Raw genomic sequence first — 22137 nt, forward strand, 5'->3', positions numbered from 1 at the left:
CTCGACGTCAAGCACATATAAAAGGAATACGAATCTAATATTTTCTGCTGTTCTTTGCAACACACATCCAGAGCCTGTAAAGGCCAAAGCATCAGGGACACTTCCGAGGGCACCTCCGATGCAGTACGTGACAGTTGGATACACGGCAGCGTGACTTTGTGGCAATTAGTGCGATAAGACTCGTCAGACCTTTCGGTGACTTTCTGATAAGTTGTCCCTAATGCGCTTCGTCCGAGTTGCACAGGAAATCAGTGATAAAAGAACCCATGGTCGCACAATCTGTTACTAATGAGTTTCGTTTGCACTTGAGTTGCACAGGAAATCAGTATACGCAAAGCAGATAGGAAAAGCCAGAAAGCAACGTAACGATACCAAGATCTACGATCGCGAGCAGGGCGGAATCGCGGGCCGAGGCTCTCGCGCAACACTATGCCCGCCACGCTCCTCCTTTACCTTCCGACACAGTCCGCCGTCCTTACCAATCATCATCCGCGATAAATCGATCGGCTTCACGGGCTTTCGCGATCGCCCGCCGAGTCGCAAACGCGACTCTCCTAACGATCCACGGCGGATAAGTACCGGCCTGCCGGGTGCTGTGCAATTTTCCACCGGCGGTGGAAAAATCGTGATCGCGAAATCTATTAGTCGCGGATGCAAATGTCGGCTTAATAACCGCCTGCGCGCTCGTCGAAGCCGATCGGTGAGCTGGCGTCGGCCGCTTCTCGCTGTACACGCGCGCTCGGTGCTGCAAACCTTAACGATCCCCGGGAGTTTAGCCGCCTGCGAAGTTTTTCTCTCTCCCTCGGTCTTCCGCAACCCCTTCGTGAACGCTCGCACAAGTCGTTTTATTTCGGCGGAGAAGAGTATCGCGCACACAGGGGCGGTAGCGCACCGGTTAACCGGCCGGTTAAGCGGCCGAGATTTAAAACCGGTAGCACACCGTACGCGCCGCGGACCGGGCCGTGTATTTTTAGAACGGCCACCGCGGTCGCGTGGGCGGATGCTGGTCATCGGTCCGGGAACCTGTGCCACTTTGTTTCGAGCGAGCGCGCCCGGACGCCGCGATCACGACGATCCTGTCGGGCGATCGGCTCCGGTTCGATGGCGTAAAAATAACCCGCGAACAGAGAGAAGGAGAGAGAAATCAATAAATCGGTTGAAAAGGGGGCGATTGAATTTCCTTTTGCGGCGAGCTGACCGTAATGATGAATTGCAATGCGCGCGTAACGACTCGCGCCGCGTATTCGTAATTGAAGTGACATAGACTGCGTCTTCGTTCACTTTTACCTTTCCCATCGATACTTTAAGGCAGTTGTATCGTAGGATTTTCAGTGGCGGTATCAAAGGACCCTTACATAAGAGAATTTTGTGATACTGAAGTTTTTGTATAATGTTTCCGTGTTAGTTTTTGATATCACAGTAGCTTTTTTTATTCATCTTCCGTTGGTCGCGATATTTTTCGCCCGTGCACGGTCGCAACACAGAGGAAAAATGAGTTTTAAATCAAAAACAGATATTTTCATATCTACTTAGTACTCGGCTAATAGACCAGGCATTGCTTTATGACCAAGTCATAAAGCAATGAAGAACAAAGAGAACAAAGAAAAACCATTGACAAGGACGAGTTCGGTCTTGAGGCCGTGCAGCATACGTCGTAGTCTGAACGCGTATCTATTGGACGTTACGACTAACGGAAGATTAAAATCCTAAATGTGGTGTAGAAGAAATCAGAAATAGAAGTTAAAAATGGGATACGTCGACCTCAAAGAACACGTATGAAAAAAGTCATCTCCAGTCGGGAATACTTCGGCTTCCGAATGGCCAATCGTTTTCTAATTGCGCTAATAATTAGATTAATGAGGTTTAATATATAGTGAGAGTTTCAACGGATTCTGAAAAAAAAAAACTCATATTACGCTACAATTGCCGCAAGTTGTCGAGATGACGATAAGCGGGCTCGTAAGAGAGCTACCTCGCTCGGTAATCAGCGGTTAGATACTCATTCGCGACGGAGGCGCGAACCGTTCGGCGTTCTCTGTGACGTCAGGATCGCGCGACTCATCCGGCGATGCAAGCGGGATTAATTTCGCGCGTTTACGAAGCGACGAACCTCTTCTCGTACACACCGCGATTGGTTTACGCGTCTCGAATTGCGTCACTTGTTTGTAAGCGGAGAGGCGTACCAAATCGTATCTATCGAGAGATAATATCCCCGGAATGATTCATAGATCGGCTCGCCGATAGAAGAAAACACGTATTCCCTCGCGCAGACACGGGAAAAGTTACGGACGAGAAGAAGAAGGGGGAAAAAAAGTGTCAGAGTCGAAGGTTCCGCTATTAACGAAGCGCCTTAATTATCGGGGCAATTATATCGTGGAAAGAGCGTGTTATCGCGCTCGTGTACGCGCGCGACACGTGTCCACCGTGAACAAGTTCGTGCGGGTTTCTTGTCCTTTGCCGCGCATCACGGGCACGCTGTTGCCGTCGTTTACGAGGTTAACGGAAAGAGCAGCGTTATTAAACGACGGCTGTAACGGGTGGCCGGTAAGAACGGAGTTGTTTGTGCGTCGCGGCAGCCTCGAGAGCGGGAAGGAAGTTACCGTGTCGCTGCCGCGGATTATCATCCTTTTAATTACCATTTCCAATATCGCGTCTTTCGCTTCATATTTCAATCGCGCCACGCGAACACGCGAAAGCACTTGCACGAATGACGCGCAAATTGTCCGCATCTCCTCCTGCCCCGCAACATTCCCTTTCTCCACCTTCCTCTTTCTCTCTCTCCTTCTCCTCCTCTTCCGACGTAGCCGCGATTATAGCAAGGCGCGCGGAAAAAAAGAGCCGAGAGGTGACTCAACTTATCAGGTCGATGTTACGAATTGCATTTCTTATCACTTTTATCGGGTCACCGGTGCGTTCACCCATCAGCGCCGGTTCATCGAACGCAGATTTCGTGCGTCGCGTTTTCTGCAAATATTAGATGTTTGATCGGCCGGCCTCTCTATCTCTCTCGCCCGTCCTCGAATATACATACATATATATTTTTCGCGAGCGGGCGCGACCTCGCTCACGCGAGGCTGATATCGGGCGGAAAAAATAGGAAGCTGAAAATAATAGAGAGCCGGAAAATCGCGGGTACCGTCCACCCGCCCGTTCGAAGCGCGTCGCTGATCGCGCCGCGAGCGATGTTTTCGACTTATCGAGTGACGTTTGACGATCAGGGTAGCAGCGATTTCACGAAACGATTGGAACAAACCAGCACGAATGAACTTCCCCTTTGTGAATCCGGACGAAAAGCGACAGTTCGATGCCTTTTCGACGCGCTCGGCGTTTCGTACGACGATGCACGACACGATGCGTTCTCCTCGTTATCGCTGATAAGCGTTCGACAGAAAGAGCTGGATAAAAAGCTGGTGGGATAAAAAAGGAGAAAAAACGAGTCAGTCGACGATAAGCGATTGCGCGAGTAAACATCTCCAAATATACGCACACGCATGCACGCACTCGTCGCGTGCGCCGTATGCAAGTCCCGCTGGTGGTGCGTGACTTACGCGCACCGTGTGCACGCCCTGTACGTGTGCGCGCACACACGCGCGCCCACGGATTCACCGCGCAGCTGGTGGTGCACGACTAATATCCGCAATTTTGTAATTTCAAAGCGTCGCCTACGTGCGACGCCGCGCCAACGGCAGCAGTGAAAGAACCTCGTTCCGAGAACGTCCCGTAACGTTAGTCATGAAACCTTCGAGATGCATTGACGCACGTATTACGCTGATTTCCACGATAAGTGAATCCCAGTGTCAAGGCGGAGCGAGCGAGCGAACGCGAGGAGAGAGAGAGAGAGAGAGAGAGGCCCCCTGGTGTTCGAATTAGTGTCTCTCGAAATAACCGAGCCGCGAGTAGATTGCACGAAATTGCCTTCTCCAGCCCCCCCTCCCCCCCTCCCGCACCGGTTCGTCGTGCTGCTCGGCGCGCGCGTAATTATCGCCTCGTCGTTTTTAAAACGTCGCTAGACGCCGCGAATTGGCGGAGACGCGTCTCTCCGCGTGCCGAAGGAGAACACTGTTAACTTACGTATCGCCAAAGTTGGAAGTGCACGTTGAAATAATAACCCTGCGTAATTACGAGGGACATTTCGTGGCACGTACCTCGAGATCTCCCTCGTAATTACGTAGGGTTCTTATTTCAACGCGCGCCTCCGACCTTGGCGATACATGGTTGGTAGTGAGGCGACAGGACGACACTTGATATCGTTTAAACAGTTTTTTATCAGCTTACGCACGGAGAAAAAATTATTAATTCGAAACTCATATTCTGATATGTTAACGTGATAGATAAGCTTATATGAAGATAAGATTTGCTTTACGCATGAAGAAATTTTATGGTAGTTTCACTAAAATATCATGTATTCTTGTATTATTTAAGGATAATTTTCACGAATTGAGAGGGAAAAATATCGGTCAGAACGGACGATATCTTTAAACTAAGAATTGTATCAGCTTATACATGAAAATATAAATCTTAAGTTGATATTCATTTTTATTCTGTACAGAACATTTAACACGTTGACTGCCAACTACGAGATATCTCGTAGGTTGTTTACTTGCCCAGGACGCCAACTACGAGTTATCTCGTCGCTTCATTACTTGATTAAATCAAATTGGCTTCTTAGACCAGAATCGTGGAAAGTTCCGTGGCAGTCAACGTGTTAAATAGTAAACTATCGTTCAGAGTGTCAAAGTAGCATCCAAAACGTGTGTCCTTTGCGCTCGTCGTCGATATCAATTGTCTCGATCGCGATTAATAATTTCCCTTATCTATCGATTTATTTGCTCAACTCTATCGCGAGCGAGCGAATAGCGTAAGTAGTGGAATTGCGTTGGGCTACGTCAGCGAGGCGTGATTTCAGCAGAGCGTAGCTTCCGCGTAGCCACGAAGGAAGGCGTGAAATCGTTCGGAGGAACGACGAGGGATTTACTTGGCCATTTCGGAAGGTCTCGTTATTTGCGTACGCATCCACATCGAACGATACGACACGCGAACGATGATCGTTAAGGCCGGAAACGGCGTCTTCGCGAGGGTGTTTGCGGATGTGGTAACGAAATCGTCGCTCCTTGGCCGCAAGGTTTCTCGTCTACCGCGTTCTTGCGGTCTCTCAGGACGGCGGCGGTGTCCCGCGAACCGTCACGATAAATATCGAACGTAGTCGCGCGATCACGGACAAAATCCCCGCGCAAAATCCCGTTTTTGTCGCGCCGCGGACGATCGGCGGACGGCGATGGTTTTTGCGCGCGCGTGTACGCGCGCGCACGACGGGACGAGTTTAATAAACGTTTCGGGACAGGATTTTGGTTTTTCTCGCGACGCCCGAGATGCCGTTTCAATTTTACGCACGACAGCGGAGCTTGATTCACTCTCGCGGCCCCGTCGTCGCGCCGGACGTCGACGTTGAACGCGCGATCGTGCGCGCAGCAAAATTGACACGGAGGAAACGTCAAACGCACACTCGCGAGTCGCGGGAGAAAGAGAGAGAGAGAGAAAGAGATATCTGAAGATCCGACAGCGATGAAAAGGAGCGCGCAAACAAATGAACGGACAATAATTGGACTCGCAGGTGCGCGGATATGCGCATCCCCGGTCCGCGCGAAGGAGAGAGAGAGAGGGCATACATAATGTGCGGGTACATACGCGCGCACTTGAGGATAAGTATTTGCCGGCGGCTATCATCAGGATCCAATTGAGACGAGTGCAGTTTAGTCACGACAGGACAGGTATCATCATCGACTAATTTCGAGATAACGTGGGCATTAACGCGACAGCCTGCGTATCGTCAATACCCGTAGTAAGCGCGATATCGAGTCACTGCGCGGCCCTCGCTTACATAAAGATTACGCACGGCTCTCTTTCGGCTGACGTAAAAATCTGCGGAAGATTAGAGGCCGTGGCGCTCGGTCGCGTGGATCGCGTTATTTTTCCTCGGGAATATCGTGCGCGATGAAATTCCACCGGAAATTCGACTGTGGTGAGAAAATCGGAGCCGACGAATCGAGCGGATTACCGACTACGGTGCGAAATGCGCAACAACGCGAGGTGACGATTCCGACTTGGGACATCGGAACTGGGTCGAATCAGAATATAGGGGATTGGGTAATGTTCGCAGCTGGGGATAGTGGCGCGAGAAGGGCCTTGCGTCTTTTGAGCTCTTACCTACCTTTCTTTCCTTGACGCGTCGACAGCGATAAAGACGACGCGTGCCTCACTGCGACGCAACTTAACTTGGACCTCTGCGGGGGTCCTGCGGACTGCGGTGCGCCTGACCACGCGCGTCCGAAAACACGTGCTCTGAAACAATGAAAATGAAACCATGGGTCATCTGTCCGTCTGCACCTTTCGGTTTTCAGTCGTCTATCTGTCTGTCCGTCTCTTTCAACGCCTGACATCGATGTTTTAAGTTGGCCTTCTTATCAGCATTTCTTTCTTTGCAAGGGTCTAGACTAAATTATAGTTTTCTCGAAGGCTCGGAAACAATTGGATTTTTTCCATTTTTTTCACGGATCTTTTCATTTTCTTGTCTTCTTTACGGGGAAGAATCAATTTTGCAAGTTTTAACCGAACGCGCTTTTTAAACGGGTTTTCTTGTCTTCGGAACGGGAAGCGAAGAAATCTGCGGGAAAATTGGAAAACGCCCAGTTTTTTCCGAGCCTTTAAAATTACATATCAAGTGTAAGCCTATGTTTCTATCGCGTCTAAACGTGGTATTTTTCATTATGTTCGTATGTGCACCGCACACGCCGAAAGAACAATAAGTTGTTATTATTATTATTTTACGTTTCTTTCTGTCTTGCGCCAATGCATTTTGTCGATTTCGTTCGCACGACTTCGATCGCTTTATCGAGATGATCGTAACGTCAAGATAATTTCTGAAAAGCCGCCAAGCGCCTGCATGTGATGCAACTTTCAGGAGTGACCTTGGCGGAAGACACGTGTTATCGCGCGAGTCTTGCGGTTTTCTATACTTGAACACGTTATTTTTCTTGCGAACGATTCTACTTTTATCGCTTTTGATCGCTCGCTTCCCTCTTCCGTCCATCTCATCGTGCTTCATCGTCGCTCAAACACATGCGCGTTCTCTTCTTTTTTTATATACACAAAGAAAAGTATTATTGTATTACGAAGAAAAGCAATTCGTTTATTTTTTCTTCTTTTAAGTAATGATTATCTTGAACACAGAATATATTTTCCAGATAATATATGATGATATATTCATCACAAATATATTAGAAAAGCTCATTATCATTTATTCAAAAGATGAGTTTGTATTTTTTTTGAAAATATTATAAACTTGATTGGAGAAAAGTTAAATTCGGTTAATTTGAATAAATAAACCTAAGTTTTAGTTTTAGCGTTTCAATTTAATATTTTTAATTGAGGCAGTAAACTTACTGGGATTCCGAATATATCTTGAATAGATTTTATGCTTATGATGATAACTTATGATATACCCGCAAATATATAAACTTACTAAATACTTGGAACACAATAATATTTACTTGAATGCGGTATCTATTTTCCTGTGTATACATAATATTACGTCACAATGTTAAATCACTAATGCAATCGATACTGTACGTCCGAACACTCCGCGTTCTCGAACGCCCTCAAACTTCCGATAAATCTGAAGATTAGTCACCGATCCGAGAGATTCGAAAGGCATTCACTTACCACAGTGCGGTTAGCTGTCGCCGTGTGAACAATCTCGATGCAGATGTCTGTTCAAGTCGTGATCTCGGATCCTACTGCGCGTGTTTCTCCTCGTTATGAATTTTCCGCCCTTTGTGATACGAATCTCCAAACTTGACGTGCGCTAACGAAAGTAGTTGCCAAATTGCGTCTAAGGTCCGGAGCGTAGAGTATTTATATCCTTAACGGAAGTGGAGGGATATTAAAGCAAAATCGGCACACGTGCCGTCACTTGTCTGTATCCAATGACTATTCCGCTCGTGGGCGGTGAGGCGGTACAGAGGTGGGGAGGAAATTCATCGTTGGTTCAGAGACTTTACCTTTGCCCGGCTTATACCCGGCTATTGGTAGGCTCGACTGGCGCGTCATCTGACGTAAATATTCGTTTTCTCTTTCTGTGCAACGGGGAAGCGCCCTTTCTGTCATGAGACAACTAAGGAGAAAGATAGAGAGAAGCGTCCCGGGGTAAAAGTTCGGTTCGGGTTCAAAAGAAGGTGGAAACGAAAATCGCCTTAAAGAAAGAGAACCGGGAGAGGGGGGAGGGAGGAAACTTATGATTTGAAGGGGGGGGGGGAACTTATGATTTGAAGCGGTAACAGCAGTTTCAACCTTTGCCGTTTGCAACTTTTCAATTTGACGCTACGTGCATAAAATATAGATTTTATTAATCTTAATGAAATAAATATAAATTAAAGTACTTTAAGTGGCTCTTTTGCTTTGGTACGACAAATTTAAAGTTTTAAGTTTCGCTTGAGGGGATGCCATATCTGAAAATCTTGCCGACAGAATATTGATTTTCTTTCACACAGTTTACGTCTTACCGGTCGCACAGAATTATAAATATTTCTATACAGCGAAAGTACGTACGAACATGAATTGTAGTGTTCAATATGTCACGAAAATGATTAAAAATTTTAAAACTGAAATCTCGACTTGTCAAATAGAATAAACATTTACCTAAAGCATAAATTTTGCAACTTGAACATATCTAATGTGTGTTTGCTCTAATAAAGAAAATTTCGAAGAACATTTCCGTGGTTTTATAATTGTACATCAAAACCTAAACAGATAGGAAAAAAAATATTGCCTACATCGGCGAATTTGATAAACGTCGAAAAAATAGCGACATAAAGACGATCTCCCAAATGTTATGTTTGCCTGTATCACTACCTTATCAACATTTACCTCGTTAATATTTTTTAATCAATACTTTTTATCCTTATCACTCCTTGTCCACGCCAATGGTCATTTATTAGAAAAATAATCAATCGTGGTTGGTCAATTTGCTTGCTGCTTACGTCTTAAAACAAGATTGTGGACAGGGTTATGCCTATGATATTCACTTTAAAATCAAAATAAAATTGTGGTGCAGCCGGTTATCCGGTAGCATTAAAAATCAAGTAAATTAAAAATTTAGTTTTTATAATAAGAAAAGCGATAATCACTCGGCTTTGATGATAAGATTATCACGTATATGTATGACGTTAAGTGTATAGTGTCTTGAGGAATATACTTAAAACAACATCGCGCCGCTGTCAGATAAACCAGATTATCCCTAACCAAAATTCGAACTCATAAGTGCTTTCACTTTTCGAGTACTCGGAAGCAAAACCTTTTTTGAACGTTATCATACTATTTTCTTCATTATTAAAATCGTATTATTTTTCCTTACATAAGTATTGGGTTAATGCAAAGTTAATGCAAAAGTTCACTCTGTTTCTTAATCGAAATATATGTAAAACATTTATTTATTTTGAAATATAATGAATCAATTAAGTATATGTAGTTTTATTCGATGACTTCCATCTCTTCGATAGCTGTATGATGTTGCGCTCGTAGAAATGCTATAATTTCTGAACAAAGAGTAGATTAAGAAATGAACGCACGATTTGCATCAAACCAATATTCCAGGCAGAACAAATTTCTAAAAGATGCCTCAAAGACGTCCAAAAGACTATTTCTCTAGTTCTATTTTTTTTTAGATATCTTATAGATAATCTTTCGTCTGAGTTCTTCTAGAAGAAGTTCATTTGGAAATTTGTGCTGAACAACAAATTGAGATTAATCCATGTTAATCACTTTCGAAAGTATCAAGGCAAGGCGAATGCAAGGCATAAGTAAAATTATTGGACTTAAATATTTTATCACAGACATTTCATATCTTATCTTCCGCCATATATTCAGATATAAAGATCAGGTGCAAAGTTCGCAAAGTGCTTATTTTTCGCGGACCTTTCGCCTTTGAAATATTATAATTTTTTAACACCCGAAGACTCGGAGATCTCTAATATCTGGAATTGACATCCCACTGATGCGTACGCATTTACGAGATCTCACGACGCACGATACATTTAATGCGCATGAAGTTTACGCGGTGTTAAGCGCAACTGATAAGACGTTATCGTTGTGCAATCAATCGAATACTCCCACTTCGATCGTCCGATCCGTCACCTAACCGAGCAACATTTAAGCGCGTTACGTTGCAATATTGTCCGTGTCGAGCGGCGAAAAGCGTCGTCAAAAGCGAAAGGCATCGGAACGGATTGAGCGAAATATCAAGTGGATTACTCAGAAGAGACCGGGAGACCTCAAGGAAACGAAAGAAAGAAGGGAAGAGAAGGAGGGAAACTAAGTGATCCTTCCAAAGAACAGGTTCGTGCCTAGCAACCGACTCGAAGCAAGACCCAAAGCGCGGCATCTCCGGGGACCCTTCCGTACCGCCTTGACCGTCGTCGTTTGCTCGAAGTTTGGACGAATCGAGCGTACCCCCGCCACTGGGATCCCAGCAACGATGACTCATCCATGTGTTTGTACGTGTGCGTATCGTCATCGACACCTGCGGTGTGTGTGCGAGGCGTATGTTTGTGCATCGCGTAACCTCGTTATGATGCGCCAACTTCAGTTAGCCAAGTCGCGTGATTGAGAGCGAGAAAACGCGGCCGACTACCGCGCGGATTTCGTCCGCGAGCGGATTCTTTGTCTTTCCCTGGCCGGGCTATCAAGGTCACCATTAGCCGGGGAGGGGCGGGGAGATTCTAATTGGGAGCGCTCGCATCCGCACCGCGAGACGATAATATACGCCCGATGCAAATGTTCAATTTGTTGGTCTCTCGTCCGAAGCGTTAGACGGACGACGACGCATCGGGTGTGTTGCGGGTTGCCACCCGTTAAATCACGCGACTTCGTTTTAGGGAGCGTGGATGTTGCGTAACACGGCATTATGCGCGCGCTAACGAAGTGGACTGTCGCGTGACGTCATGCCTTCGCGATGCCCCGGCCCGAGAGAGGTATCGCGATCTGCCGCTTTCTGTGTCACCGTGAAAGTACAGTCACACAGGGCCGTGTTCGAGAGAGAACGTCATCTTCGCGTAATTATTACCCGAGTTGCCGCTCGAGAACTCGACTGCGTTGCCCACTGATTCGTTCGGGAATTGGTTCACTGTTCAACACTGTTAATGCCAGGATTAACAATAACGCCGGGAAAGACCGGTGTGACTGAACGACGCTTCGCAAATTTTTAAGGATTAGCAGGGTTACTGTTAATGGACGCAAACCCAGACTCAAGAAAGACGTATTATAATCCTTTTCGATAAAAATTTAGGATTAATTTAACTAGGACGCCATCTTCGAATGCATCCCAGCTGGGGTCTTCATGTTTTTGTTCGATTTGAAATCTCGTTACCAAAGAAGAAATGTGACTTAGACTTTTGGACTTGGATTTGGCCCTAATCCCACCTGGAACTGGCCCGCCGCCATATTAGATGTCTTTATATTTTTTTACGAGCTCACAATGTAATCCGGAATCTTCCATTCTGAAGGATCTCAAATCTCGAATGTTTAGGTTTGTCATTTCGTCAGCTCATTATATACATATATATCCCGCTGTTCTGCGCGATTTGTCTTATTTATATGTCTTTCTGCCAGCCCTTTGTTACTTTATTGCAATCTCATTGTCGGCTCAGCTCTTTGTTATTTGCGGCTACCTTTGCGTCCCCCGACACGTTCGTGGAAACAAAAGGTACTCGACCCGGGGATTATTTTCTTCTTATTTCAGGTAACTGACGAACGGACGGATGCGTTTCAGCTTGTATCGCGAGGTAATTAAGAGATGTTCGCGGGCCGGAAGCCGGGCCAGCGCATAATTCGGTAATAAGGCGCTTCTAATCGCGGCCGCCGGATCTGCATTCACGTACGAGGCGCGATCTCGTTAATTTCGCACGAAAACGACGAGAGAGGCGCGACGCGACGCGACCGGATCGAGGGGGGGGACGGCGGTTTCGGGAGGAAACGCGCGCCAGGAAACGGGAAGGCGATTTTTCATGCCAGGATGTGAGGTTGCACCGGGGCGGCCGATACTTTTGCGCGATAACGCGCCAACAACCGGCCGCCGTGCTTCGGCCGGCTTACAAATGCTCCTCGATACGTGTGTATTTCACGGGCTGCGCGAGGCCGCGACGCGAATCTTTTCCCAGAAGTCGGGGAAATAAAGAGCGGCCGCGCAAAAGTGACGGTACGTGACACTGCGGTTAAAGGGAAACCGCAAAACTTACGCATTTATCACACATTATAGCCGACCTGGAAATGCATACGCGATTTATTAAACGCGCGCGCGATACTATCTGGCCGACACGGGGAATACAAAGGCCACGGACGCATACTCGTAAATCTGCGGAAGCGCGATTTTATGGATTATAATAGATCTATTTCTCTCTTTCTCTCTCTCTCTCTCTCTCTCTCACGGAACGTATCCTCGGCGTATTACGGTGACAGCATGTAGCGTTCGCGAAAATTGATTTAACGGACGCGCTCGCACCTTCCTCCGGCCGACTTTCGTCGAGCGCATTACCGTCTGCCGAGCGGAATTTTTACGAAGTATTAACACGCTTAACCCCGTATCGCCGTAAACGCGACACAGTCGCCGGTCATTAAAAGCAGTCGTTCGGCGAAGGTGATTTTACGGGCGGCGAGCGACCACCCCGTGTGCCAGCCATTCGCCATTTAATTAATCGCAACGGAAAATCTCGAATAGACCCGCGGTTGATAATGACGGTAGTGCATCTCGTGAGACGCGCACAGACATGCAGCCAGACAGTCGCCAGACAGACAGACACCAGACGGACGGTGAGAGCTTTTTTTTCACCTCTTTAAGGCCAGCCTTAATATTCTTACTGCTGCTGCCGCCACCATCGTCCGTTCTCGTTGTTATCTTCCCCGCCTCCGGAACGCGTTTCGAGAGACCCGCTTTTTATTTTCCATCTCCGGCTTCGTCGAGACCTGGTTTCAAGATTGTACTTTATATATATATATATATTTATATATATTTAGAGTGTACTGTGACGAGTGAGATAATATCTATTGCCACCTTCAATATCTTCGAGAAAAATACAAAATATTTTATCAACGACTGGATGAAAAAGAGAAAAGTGAAGGAAGTTTATATTTACAAAAAGTGTCCGAAACGACGACCATTACGTATGATTTTCCTTAGATTAATTTTTGCTATTTTCATATTTTGAAAATATTTCAAAATATATATTTAAAGAGACATATAAGATATATATTTAAGATTATATTTAAAGAAGATGTATATATATATATATATATAAAGCTATTGGTTCACATCCTGCACAATATTGTGGAGCTTCGACGGCCAGATATTGAAAACGCGAGTCGCAAGATTATTAAATTTTCCCGCGGTCACCACGTGAAAAATTGATTAACGCTGCAATTGCGTCACCATCCACCCGCTCACTCGCCCACCATGAACGATACCTCGCGCTAAATCAAGAAGGAGGACGTTCGAGCTCTACGCACGCGCGCATGCACGCAAGAACATGCGTACGCGTTCGTAGTCCTCGCCATGATAACGCGAGCCACTTTGTGATGTAGTAACGCCTAGTAAGATGCGAAAGTGGACCTATTCTTAGGAGTAAGGGCGTCAGTCCGCGGCGGGAGGGCATCTCTGAACGACGCAGAAGCGATTCTCAACTGCGCAAAAGATGCGTCTCTTCCCTCTTTGTGATTTTCCTACGACGGAACCCGGCGTATTATTGCCCTTCTACTCAAACCGGAGTTGGTGCACCTGCATTGAAACAGGTCCCTGCAGATCCCTGCAGGTCCGGGATATCCCCCTCCCTCCACCGTCCTAACTCCTCCACTTGTTGCTACCTGTTCTTCCCAAACCTCGATTTTTCCCATGTCGTGATTTGCAATTTCCTTTGGAAATTAGGCAAACAAAAGATGAAGTAAAAAAAAATGTTACAGCCTTGTTATAATTATGCGGGCTAATTCAAAAGAATCCAATTGGGTTCAGAGTCACGTCGCTTTTATCGTCTCTAACCGACGATTTCAGATCGAATGTCATAAAAGGTAGGGACAGAGTTGCCAGTTTCGATACACTAACAGCTTGCAGCAGCGCGTGAGGGGATACGCACACTAGCGAGCGGCCGTGTCCGTGTGCGCTCAGCATTTCGGCCAGCTTCAGACGGTGGAAGAGCGCAGACATCTGCTATAGTTATAGCTTGGGAAAGAAAGGGACAGCAGCAGATTGTGTCTGCGCTTTTCCACCGTCCGAAGTTGGCCGAGCGCACACGGCCACTCGCTAGTGTGCGTATCCCCTCGCACGCTGTTGCAGGCCGTTAGTGTATCGAAACTGGCAACTCTAGGTAGGAAGAGTGTTCTGTAGGATTTTGGATCGATTTGTTGGTATCGTCACGTTATCGTGTAACAGAGTTAAAGTTTAAATTATTATTAATTGTTTTTTCGTTATATGCAGACGTAATCTGAGGAGGCGAATTTAGGGAGCACAAGAAGAAAGAATGTCTTCACATTATCGGATCGCTTGTCTGCGGTTTTTTTTCTTAATCCTTTGAGGGCGGAGCAGCGCAACGGGAAAGCGCTCTACGCGTTTTCATCCTAATTCTGATCGTTCGTGAAATACGTCTTAATGTATATCCTCAGATACCTCCATGAGTAAATTATAGATGCTTTAGTACTTGGAAAGAGATAATTTTATGGACGACTTAGCTTAGCTTAGCATCGCAATAACAACTTTTGTAGCAGTCTGACCTGTAACAACCTCAGAAGGTTCTAAACTTCTTGCCAATAATCTCTTATAGATCTGAATAATCACTCTCGAGTAAAAGACAAAGAAAATCGGGAGGACGACCATTGTACGTGTTTCCAACGTTAATTCGGTATTCATTTCTCTTCTCTTCAAGCAATCGTACTGCACATCCAAGGACCTGCTGGATTCTGCTAGCGGTAAAAAGTGACTCAAAAGTCGTTTCGCCTGTCTCCAATTTCTTCGCCGCTCGATTTCTAATAAATCTGGAGGTCCCGGTCAATTTTTGAGATTTATGATTTCAAAAATACGGAAACGTTTAGGAAAAAAGTTCGACCCTTCGTCACATAACTCAAGCGAGAGTATACCTCGTCTACGTTTCGGGACCTGCCCAAAACGGCAAGCCTAATCGTCTTGAATACGGAGAATTTTCTAAGTCTCTCTCACTCTCTCTCTCTTTCGGGCGACAATAGAAATGGTTGTCGCTTGCTGACAGATGTCACAGAGCTCGTGGGAGCGCTGAATTGGTCAATCTTTTTCGTGTTAGTTTCACCTCTTCAGTCAGTACGCACACTTGTGTAAACATGACCTAATACTGACCAGCGCGAAATAATAAAGTCGCGGTGTTATGGGACGTTTTGCGGTCAGGAAAAAAGCAATCGCATCGGCGGCAACAAAATGCTGCGTTGCCGTTTTCCTCAGACATTTCTTACTTGAAGAATTATCTTGCCTTTAACGAAGTGTCATTTTCCTTGAGAAAATTCTTCTCAGTTGACGTTTACATATCGCCGTTAGTATATTTTCTTTCAGCTTTCTTCCCCATGTTTTCTTCTTTCACTCTCACTCACTATAGTGACGCGTGTAACTCGTCACAGATTGCTTATGGCAATCGTCACAGAGTGGCTTATCGCACTGAAATATTTAACCGTTCCTTCACAGTTCAGGCTTCCCACTTCTGGAACCTGTTGCCGGAAGTTTTAGCAAGTACTAGAATATTAGAATTCATGTCTTAAATTCAAACGCGTATTAATGACTCATCTTATCGAAAAGAAAAGAAGGACGGTAGCTGACAAGCCGCTGTATGTGTGATCTATCACGAAATTTGACAAAGCGTTTGTGTTTATGTACTGTCATCACTCTTTGTTCATACTTCTTTGTTCACACTTCAGTTTGTGTCGCTTTGTTCGTTACTCTAACTTGTACATCGGTGTATGTATCTAATTTATATTTTAGTTTGTACATCGGTTTCATATAAATAAAAATACATATAAATAAATTCAAATAAAATAAAAATAAATATAAATAAATTCATACTGTTACTTAACTATTCATTCAGTTACACTTAGCAACTACTTATTTTGTCTTCTTCTTTCTTTTCACCGTTTTTTGCAATAACTGTGATGATAACTTACTCTACCAGACAGCCAATCATTATAATGTGAACATAATGTAAGCTGTAAGCTCAAGTGGCAATAATCTCAGAGCATAAACAAACACATACATTCTCTCTCTCTCTCTCTTTCTCTCGCACATATTTTTTTCTTTCCATTTCACACTGCAGTTCGATTTCGTCGGGATATTTTCTAAAGGATCTGCAGCGCGTCTTGTAATAAATGGTGTGAGGCCCCAAAAACTGGTCAGTGGACGAGCCTCCTATCTTCATGGGATCTCCTCCTGTAAGACGACAAAAAGGTGGCTCTCCCTCTCCTTGTCCTCCACGCGCCCGCGAGAAAGGTTCTGGTTCTTGGAATCGGCCGAGGTTTTCTGAGAGTTTCAGGACCCATACTGCGAATGGCGAATCACAGGCATATTTTGGCGATCCTTTACTGTGCGTCATTCGAGCAAGAACTGGTTGTCACTCCTCACACGCGTGATCGGATTTTGTCGACGTCGGGAACCCGATCGAACTCGGACGACGAAAGGTTCCTATGTGGTAAAGTAAAATCGGAAAAACTAAAATCGGCCAGCCAAATTCTTTTATGTCACACCTTCCGGGGTCTACGCAGGGATCTTTTAAACAGGTGCGTTACCTGCCGTGAATGGCTTCGGATTGAGGATAGTGATGTCGCAATGAGACGCACACAACGTTGCGGTGACACGCAACGTTGGAAGTATTCGGACTACCTCGACAATATTATTTGCGATTTCATCGGAGGGGAATCATCGGTTTTAGTAATTTACCAGTAATTCATCCAAGGAATGATCCTAATTTCATCTGATTTTTTTCTATCGCTCTTATTCTCTCGTCTTACGATCAGACGAGGGAGATATCGGATAGCTCGCGGGACTCGACGTTGACTCATGCACCGTGCAACGAGAAATCTATTATTTCCTGTCCAATCGCGTCCCACGATGGCGCGCATCCACGTATTTTAAAACTCGACTGGCCGATCAATAGGAGCAAAAGAACGGCGGAACGATCGTTTTGCCGGGACGAAATTACATTAGCATTAAACGCGTTATACGGGCTACGTAATTATAGTGTGTAGCGGACAGCGGGCATTCGGTATATCGGAATAACATCGATAGAGAGACGGATCCATTACGGGTTGAAAGCGACGCGCTCTCGTGGAAGCGTCTCTCTACAAGTCCCTCGGCAGCTAGCTTTTCTTTTTTTTGCGCTTTCGCTTTTTTATTTTCATCGTCCATAAAATCCTTCTCTTGGCTTGGCCCAACGGAAACTCGGGGGATTCGACGTAAATATAGCAGAGAGAGAGAGAGAGGACCGTTTAAGGCTGCTACACAGCTGCGGATTAAAATTCTATAAATGATACATCCTCGAGATAACGTGGAATAAATCAGTACGGGGCTGGAAATTATACCGTTAAATCGTCCCGGGCTGCCAAACGACACGGTTCAAGGGAAAAAACAATTATAAAAGGCGACCGGCCATTCGGAGAGACGGCAACCTTGGCGGAGGAGCGCGCGGTGCGAGCGAGCAAAAAGGAGAGGGGCGAAACGCGCGTATTTTCTGCGGATCGTCGCGAGGATAGAATTAGGGCAAGCTAGAGCGGTGGTTAGCGTGGGAGGGTGCGGCTAATCACAGTAATTCACGTTATGGGAGCCACGAATAGGGATGCTCTCCAATGTGCCTTCTACACAGTGCATTTTAATAAACGCAAGAGAGAGAAATACCTGCTTACCTGTCTGCCCGTCTACCTGTCTGCCTGTCTGTTCGCCTGCCTATCGGCGAAAGAAAGAGAAACGACAGGCATCGAACAGGGTGCAGTCGGGGGTGGCGCAGGGTGAGGAAGAGAGATAGGGAGAAGAGAGCCCTATGGTGTTGCCGTATGGGAAATCGCCGGAGGCGATGGTCAACGCGCGCGTAATCGGTGGGCGTTTCGCGGGTTTATTACGGGAAGCCAAAAAGTAATGATGAATTATTCTAAAGTTCGCGCTGCAACCGCAATGTGAGGAAAGCCACGAACGAACGGACGGACGGAACTCCTTTTCGCGGCAGGGCTAATAGCGCTCGACCGAGAGAGAGAGAGAGAAACGTCGTCCCTTGACCCCGCGAGGGGGCCTACGCGGAGGAGGGCAGGGCAGGGCGAAGGCAGAGAAGAGGTATAAACGCGCGTCCACGGAATCGTCTACCGGTTTCTCTCTCTACTGTAGAGGGCCCGGGGAGTGGGCCCTTTCGGAAATTATGGGTTAGTGAGGCTACACCGCGATCCTCGCTTCCTCCCTCGCTCACTCGATATCCTCCCATTCTTCTCTTTCCGCCGGCCTACCCACCCTCCGCCCCGCTAGGTCCCCCGGTTACAATCTCGGCACGTGATTCCACTTCTGCGACTGCACCGATGACGTGTCGTGTCTGCCGCTCGACTTCTTACGCGTTCCCTCCGTGCGCTTCCCCCCTTCAAATCCAGGTATCGTTCTTGCGAAGTCGAGGCTCCCCGGGAATGAGCAACGCCGAGTCGCTTCGCATCGGATAATTGCTTAGATCGCGACGGTGAGAAGTACGAATGACGTCAGGGGAACATTTGATTCGTTCGTTATTTCATTGTTTCATTATTCATTTATTATTTCTTTCGAATACCGTTTCATATCCTAAAAGCGACAATTTTCACATGTCTAAATAATTATGTGTTTTTATTTCTCAACGAGCATCACTAAAGCATTTTTAGGCGAAGGCTAACATTTTTTCGTGACTTTCATCTTTCAGGAGTGTAAATCTACAGGGATTTTACTTTCATCCAACGCGCTGAAAAGTTATAAATGTTTTCCTTCAAGTGGAGAAATGGTATGCTTCCTAAAGAAAGTTATCAATATTGGAGGTTAAGCAACGTTCATAATAGAAAGTAGATGCTTGAAATAATGTCCAAGCATTTTTTCCGGTTTTGTATTATTTATACATAGCGAAAGAAGTCCACAAATGATCCACGAATCATACGGCGTTAGCGAAAAACAACGCATGGATAGTTAATAACGGCCGCGAAGATCGATGAACTGGTGAATTTCGTCACTTCAGACGGTTACAACGTGGAAGCGCCCGCGGAAGTTGGTATTATCTACTTGCATTCGCGAAGAGGAACCGGCTCTTCCCCAAAAAAATTACGGGTCAGTGATGCCACGTCAATCATCGCTTCCTCCCTTTTCACTCTCCGTCTGATTATCCGTTCGTGCTCGCGCGGTGGACACACTCGCGACGAGTCAATGACATTTTGCGCGCACCTCCTCCCCGAATCCCTTTAACTTCATCGCCGATTTATTCCGCCGTCGCGTTTCTGGTCACGAAGACGGGCGTTGCTTCACGCTCGATACCCCGCAACAGAAAAACAAAATACCGTGTCGTCCGCGGAAGAGACGGTTATTCATTAACGGGGTGAAAGTCGCGCACGATGAGGGGTTCCGCGACACAAAGCGACACAAAGGGGGGAAATCATCGGGTGACGCCGAAACCAAGTTTTCGACTCTCCTCACAGTGATTCGGCCGCAACGTGGAAAATGACCGTCCCCGCGGCGAATTCTCAAACGCTCTTGCGGCACGCTTTGTCGTCCAGTTGCATCCGCGGCGCCGACGCCGAAGAAAGCATATTTTTTAACCGAGTGAAAATAAAGAGGCCCGTGGAGTCCCGGCTAATCCTTTCCGGACGTGGAATCCGGGGATCGACGGAATCCTCTTTACAGGTAGAGATACGGGAGAGTATTAGTCGGGAGGAAACAAGCACGGCCCGCCGCGATTCTCGTTTCGTTTTTCGTCCCCCTCCCCCTCTTCCTCACCGGACGATGAATAATTAGAGAGGTAGCCGGTAGTTTTTTCGCCGTCCCCCGTGGGATCCGCAAATATGAACGCGCGACCTGCCGCGGGGGGCCGCGTGCGCTCGTTATCTCGCTGTTTCAGTGAGCCGCGTCGTCCGAGTGAAAAAATGAAAGCGGAAGAAGCGAGGAAGGAAAAAGTGGAACGCAGTGGAAAATACGAATTCCCGGTCGCCGGGAGTCGAACGGCCGGCGTTATCGCGAGCAAACAAGTGCGAGACGGTGTAGCTGAGGGCGCAGCTCCGCTTGAGATAAGGCGGAGCGATGGGAAATCGCGTTGAAATAATATTGACGAGAGGAGATCCGGGTACGTGATCACGCGGGATCGGCCTTCCGTGAGGGTAGCCGGAATCGTCAGGAGAGCTGACGACCAACGGGCGTCGATTCTATTTGTTTTCGCTCATTGAGAATGATGACTCGCGCGCGCGGTGAGCGTCGCGCGAACGCGCATGCCGTAAACCGCGTCAAGCTGTCGGCTATGCTGCGTGTAATCCCCGTCGGATGCTCTTATCAGATTTCCTATCTAAAAATAGCGCGTGATTCAGCGGCCTTCTGAATTCCGATCGCACCGTCGTTCCCTGACGCTTCGTGTAATTCCGTGAAGATTCCGCTGAATTCTCCGGTGTCGTTCCGCGTATCGAGCCGTCGGTGAGTTTAGCCGGCGCGGGTGGACCTCGGTGTTCTCGCGCGTACATCCTCGAGAATGTCGGCGGCTCGATCGATATCGCGGAAATTCAGTGACGGTATTCATAGAAAACGCTAATCCCCGATGGCGCGATGCACCGTTATCGCGGATTATCTTATCGAGCCGCGAGAGATTGCATTTTCAAGGACGTGCGCGCGCGTCCAACTATGAGATTTCAGCCGAGTATGCGGCGAAAGGGCGAATCATCGGTGTGTGTGTGTGTGTGTTACCTGCCTGCACTTCTGGTTTCATGAATTATGCGTCACGTTTTAGGAACCGTACGGTCGGTTCGCGCGGAGGGCAATGTCTGATTGTGCAATATTCTCCCACCCGGTCGTCCTCTTTACGCCGAGGCTCTCGCGGGAGAGCGCGCTCTCGCGCCAAACGAATCAGCGACTACCGGGCTTCGGGCGAGGATATGCGGCGAGTAGTGGTAGGGACCAGAGTGAAGAGAGAAAGAAAGAAAGGAGGAAAGAAAGAGCGAGCTTCTGACTAACGGATGAGGCGAGAGAGAAAAAACAGCTCGACCCCGCGGAACGGAGAGAGGGGAAGGTGTGCTCGTTGGACGATTGTCCTTGCAACCTCTTCAATTCGTTAAAATCAGAAGGAAATGGTTTAACTGTAAAGTGACACAAATGTGACATCCGCCGATCACGCGACGTTTCTCCTTTCCTCGCGGAATTCTGCGGTCGATGCCCATCCGTAATACCGTTCGATACATATTTGTTACGTGGAAGATATCTGAATTAGAAAAGACAAATCGAACGTATCTGAACGCACACATTAAGAAAAAGTGCTATCGTTCGAGTAATATTTACCCGATCCGAGTAAAGCGATTACTTGGCAAATATTTACCACGAGTGGAAATATAATTGATATTTATATGCCGCTCGATTTAGCAAATTGTTTCAGTTTTTTTCTTGTTATTTTTCTTGATTTGTAGACGATTCGTAACGATTGATGAGTAAACAGCGAATGAAGTAGAGAGAGACAGGTATCCGGTGAGTAACTGAGAAACGAGGCGTGATCGGGAGGGTGGGTGAGCGTCACGGTCGACTTTCCACGCTCGTCGCGGACGGACGCGTTATTAATCCGTCTCTCTCTGTCCCGTGGTGCGGTATCGCAGTCCCCGTAGCCGGCGACTTCGCGGAATAGTACTTTCGGTTGGTTCGCCTCTCTCGGCGCGGCGCGCAAAAAAACGATCCTCGACATTCGAGCGCCGCCTTCGGCTTTCCGCGGTCTCCCTGTCCTTCTCTCTGGCGCACTGATGGACACGATTAACCAATTAGCAGCGGTGTGTTCCACTTGCACATGTATCATTGCCCCGCAGCTAGCACGCCCGCAAGTGGCCGGCCGGGCTCTCTCTCGCTCTGCCGAGCGCATTGTCGGCGGA

The 22137-nt window shown here is 47.0% G+C and overlaps 1 protein-coding gene across 1 annotated transcript in view; it reads right to left on the reverse strand.

The window, feature by feature from the left end:
* The window catches only part of LOC106744488, a 43990-nt gene extending 37677 nt beyond the window's left edge, over positions 1-6313 (reverse strand). The window contains exon 1 of the mRNA XM_014619318.1: positions 6209-6313. The gene's annotated coding sequence lies outside the window, so the exon portion shown is untranslated. The remainder of the gene's footprint in view (positions 1-6208) is intronic.
* Between the last annotated feature and the right edge of the window lie 15824 nt (positions 6314-22137).

The sequence above is a fragment of the Dinoponera quadriceps genome, unplaced genomic scaffold (genome assembly GCF_001313825.1).
Source record: "Dinoponera quadriceps isolate SergipeBrazil2010 unplaced genomic scaffold, ASM131382v1 scaffold777, whole genome shotgun sequence".
NCBI classification, from domain to species: Eukaryota; Metazoa; Arthropoda; class Insecta; order Hymenoptera; family Formicidae; genus Dinoponera; species Dinoponera quadriceps.